We start from the raw sequence: 5051 nt of genomic DNA, 5'->3' as shown, positions 1-5051 counted from the left end.
TGTGTGTTGGGTGGGAGGCAGGGGTCCAGGATGCTAACTCTTGATCATTTTAAACACAGTGCTCCAGAAGAGCCACTACCAGTCAATCAAAATGGGGAAAGGGGGGGGGGTTAAGAAAAAACGGGAATTGTCAGTTCAGTACTAAACCCTAAATAAATTAGTCCTATCTCCTGCCAAGAGGAAAAAAATTTCCTGATATTGCAAATGGAGCTTATCTTCCATGCCCACTCGTAGTTAGTGGTGGTGGCTCTCTCTAGCCCCACTTTAGGACTGTGAGGTTGCAAGTAAGAGTCTTAAAAATCAATTAATGATTTTTGACCTGGGCAAGTGAAAGAAGAAGGGTGGCACTTTCCAGGGCAGTTTCCACCCCTCCCCAGGCATAGTTTTAGACCATGGGCTATCCTGAGCACAAGCAGGGAAATGGCAATAGTGGAGTAGAATAAGAAAGAGAGCAGCAGAGTAGAGCCAGATAAGGGGAGAGGGGACAGGCCATGCAAGAGAGAAATAAAAGAGGGCTGGGCAGTGGGCAGTGTAAGAGTGTATCACCAAAGAAGACCTCAGTACTACACCCTGCCTGTTCCTACCTTAAACGGTCATGGGTCTAAATCGGCATTCTATGCAGCAACTCTCACATTCAGAAAAGAGTTAAATTGTGATCTGGGAGTCATAATAGCAGTAGAACTGAGGAGAAAAGGAGAAGTAGGGCCATGGGATTGAGAGAAACTCAGGAGACATAGTCCTAAGCACTTCAACACTTCACCCCTCTCTGCCCTGCCAACCCCGTTCCAGTATCGCTGTGGGGATTAGGCAGGAAAGAGATGACTACAAGCCTTTGGCTATAACTTTTCATTATTTATTTATCTATAATGTGGGAGGCTCTGTAAAAGTCATTGGGATTTACTGAGAAATGCATAAGACCCATTCTCCACCTTCAGGGGTGTCCCAATCTGGTAGTAACAAAAGGTCCACCAACAATAGCACCTGTTAAAAATGTGAGAAACATCATGATAAATATATGAACAAAAAGCTATTAATTCTGCCTAAGGGGGTTGGGGAATTTCAGCTCTGAGAAATATTTAATAATACTGTACCTTAGGAGATATTTATTTTGATAGTTAGTAAGATAAATAACTTGCTGTTGAAAGAGAGAGTCTAACCTAGTATGGAATTGCAAAGTAGGTACAGCAGATTCCACTGTATTGATGGATTTATTAGGAGGAGCCTGTAACACTTGAGCATGTCTTTCCTCTTACAAATAATGTATGATATGTGTGTATTAAATTTAATGAAGCAAACAAAAAAGCACAGGCAAATGTGCCGGTCAGTAAAAGGCAAGTGCTTGCTCTACAAAAGCCAATCTAAATGTTTGCTGAATTAAGTTGAATTTCTTTTTCTTCTTTTTTTTTTTTTCTTTTTTCCCCCACTACCACAAATTATGCAGTCGAGTTTCCCACATTTGGGGAAATCGCAGGGGTCAGCACAACCGGAGTGCAATGGATAAGCCTCGCCCTGGGAAAACCACCTTCGTGATCATGGTATCTCTCCTGCCAGGTAAGTATCTTTTTCTTCTTTTTAATTAAAGATTTTATTTATTTATTTTTAGAGAGTGGGAAAGGGAGGGAGAAAGAGAGGGAGAAAAACATTAATATGTGGTTTCCTCTTGCACACCCCAAACTAGGGACCTGGCCTGCAACCCAGGCATGTTCCCTGACTGGGAATCGAACCGGAGACCCTTTGGTTGGCAGGCCAGTGCTCAATCCACTGAGCCACACCAGCCACAGCTGAGTTGAAGTTCTTAAAGAAAAAGCCTTATTACTCAAGATGACACTAGAATGCTTGTCAATTTTCTAGTGAATCCTAAAAGCAAGAACTCCATAATCTAATCTTATTTATGTGAAGCCATCTAATCAGTTGAGGCTGGTGGGTGTTAGTTTTTGCAGGGCTACTTGCTCACTGGACCATTCACTGGAGTGAGGAGCACAGATAAAGAGAATCTATTCTTCTGCAAGAATGTGCTTATATTGCTGACCTATTGCCCAATGTGGAGTTTCATTATCTGGACCTTCCAGTGGGAGGTTCTGCATTACATGCCCAGTGGTCACTCTTTTGATCTTCTGAGAGGGTTGGCAGGCATTTCATAGCTTAGGATTGCCTGAAACATTTGGATGGAGTGTTAAATTTAGCACTGTTTCCTAGATCAATTCTATTGCCTGCTATAAAGTCAGACCATCAGTCCCCAAGGAGCTTACACTAATTAAAGGGTAAGGTTCAAGAAACATGCTTCTTGCTTCACCAAAAACCTTTTGTATGAAATAATAGCACAGAATATATAGATAAACAGCCGAATAAAGACTGTGGGTCATTTCAGTTTATATGGTTAGAAGTTGAAGTAGCCTTTTGGGAAGAAAAACTTTAAAATGAGATCCTTGGGTAGATACCATTTGTACTAGGTTCTTTAGATGTGTCACTAAATATTACTTAAAATGGAAAGTTTCAGTTCGGTCGAAACCCATTACAGATTTAATTGGGAGTGAACTGTATATAAGAAATAGTTCGGGCTGGCAATATAAACATTATGAGAAGGTCAAAAAGCCTTCAGACCTGAGGAATTCGAGTCATTCAGGGGCTGACAAAAGAGATTTGAATCTATAGAGCAATTTGGGAATCAGCACGGGGTGATTGTTTCTTAACCCTTCTGATAAAAAAAAAGAAAAAAAGAAAAATTTTCTTCTGGGACTATACTGTCAGATGTGATTAGTTTCTTTCTTTCTCTTTTTATATGATTGCTTACTATTTATCAACTTTTATGCTTTTAAATTCTTCTCCAGATATGAGCAAATGTACTTTATGTTTCTCTTGAGAAATGAATACAGCAGAATAAACCCCTATTCTCTTCTCTGTTGCTCTTTCTTGAATTTTTAACAGGACAGGTTAATTTTTTTCAGTCTGCATGAATCAACCCAAACTATAGGGTTATTGAGTAAGTGGTAGAAGGATTGGCAAGCAAAACCCTACATGATTTAGTTTGCAATGAAATAGTCCCATCTCCAACACAGTCAAATACTTTATTTTTATAATAGTCAGAATTTGGGGCCCTAAGAGTTAATAGTACTTACATCATAGTAAATGTCATATTGGGATAAAGTTGATTACATAATGCAAATATCATATGAGCATAGACATATAAGTATAGACAAAGTAATTTTATGAGAAAAGTGATCACTTTGTTTTAATGATCATTGAAAAGATTTCAAACTAGCAAACCACAGGCCAAATTCAACCTATAGACTCAAAAATAGATTTTAAAAAATATTCAAAGGACATTTTTTGCTTATATAATAAAAAAGTAAGTCTTTTTTCCACTATTGTCCCTAGCTGAGAAACTGTAACCAATTTCTTATATATCCTTTCATAGATACTTTGTGCATATGTCTATAAACCGATACATGTGTCTATTCCCCAACCCTGACTTCACACACACTGTCCTGTACTCTTTCTCTCTTCTTTTCTCCCCATGGCTCTGTCTGTTCATATACTAGAGCACTTATAATTATGATTTTATAATTTTAAAATATCTTGTGATAGTAGTTACCCTTATTGCTCTCCATTTTCAGGTGTTTAATTGTTTTTCATATTCTAATTTTATTTCATATGGACTTTATATTCACTTGTTAAGAAATAAATTGGTGTTCTTATTGGAATATTACTAAGTATTTAATTAATTTAGGAATACTGACCTTCTTGTAATATTGGGTCATTCCATCTAAGAAAATGGTATGTCTTTTACTTTGTTCATGCCATCTGTTGTTTTATTTAGTAGCATTTAAAACTTTTCTTCATAATGTTCTTGTACATTTCTTGTTGATTTTATTCCTTGGTGACATGAGATATGGGGTGATTTCTTCTATTATATTTTCTATTATTTTTGAACATGATGCTATTGATTATTACATCAAATTTTTTACCTTGTTCTTTAACATTTCTACGATAAATTCATGTGATTATGTTGTGTTAGTCTCATAATATATTGTCAGATTTTGTTTGCAAATATTTTATTTAGGATTTTGCATGGATATTTATAAATGAGATTTGACTCTAGTGTTTTTTATGCTCTTTTGTCAGGCATAGTCCCAATGTTGTGCTTGCTTCATGAAAACAATTTAAAATTTTCTATCAATACTCATAATCTGAGCAGTTTAAGTAGCACTGGAATTTACTGCTTTAAAAAATGTGTTGGAATTATCCTATCAATAAACAGGGAGTGGTGCTTTTGTTGTTGTTAGAAGTTCCTTGACATTTTTTTCTATTTTTAAGTGGAATTTGTTCACTTCATATTTCTTATTTCTTTTGTAGTCAGTTTTGGTAAATGACCTTTTCTAGACAGTTATCTATTTCATACAGGTTTTAAAACATTTTTCTAGAATTCACCAAATTCTATGCAAATTAATCTTTTGTGATTGTCCCTGGCTGGTTTGGCTCAGTGGATTGAGCGTCGGCCTGCGAGCTAAGTGTCGCTGGTTCGATCTTCCAGTCAGGGCACATCAGAGAAGGAAAACTCTGACTCCAAAAAACCTCCGCTGCCTTGCGGCATACCTCTTCAGGGGAAAGGCTAAGGGAGTAAACCCCGACAGAAAATCCGGAGCCGGAGTCCCTAAGGTGGTTTGACGTTGTAGTCAACACCGGTAACTCCTGCGGCGCACCTGAAGCCAAGCTGTATTGACTCCGTCTTTCCCTTGGACCCTTCAGCTGCGAAGAGAGGGGGGGTCTGCTGCATGGGCAACAGCAGACCCTCCATATCACCCTGCCCAGGCTCTGTAGCTTCAGCTTCACTGGAGAGGACACTCCAGCGTCATCGCAAGATGTCGATTTAACACGGGAGGAGACAGATACCATGTCACTCCCAAGTCGGACTGCACAGCCATTCTCGGCGGTGCAGATAGACTCTTAAGAAGCTACACCATCGTCTCTCGAGACGGACGGCTGCCGACGACGAATCTTTTGTGATTCCTTATTTTTTTCTGTTTACATTTCCATTTTATCATCTTTCGTTT

General features: G+C 38.4%; 1 pseudogene; it reads right to left on the bottom strand.

Annotated features, from left to right (window-relative positions):
* Positions 1-1375: 1375 nt before the first annotated feature.
* LOC150007394 (U1 spliceosomal RNA) lies at positions 1376-1559 on the bottom strand (annotated as a pseudogene).
* Positions 1560-5051: the final 3492 nt, after the last annotated feature.

Source organism: Furipterus horrens, unplaced genomic scaffold (assembly GCF_987537825.1).
Source record: "Furipterus horrens unplaced genomic scaffold, mFurHor1.1.pri manual_scaffold_6, whole genome shotgun sequence".
In the NCBI taxonomy this organism is placed as follows: Eukaryota; Metazoa; Chordata; class Mammalia; order Chiroptera; family Furipteridae; genus Furipterus; species Furipterus horrens.
Note: the sequence above shows the minus strand (reverse complement) of the source record. Positions and strands in the feature narration are given on the sequence as shown.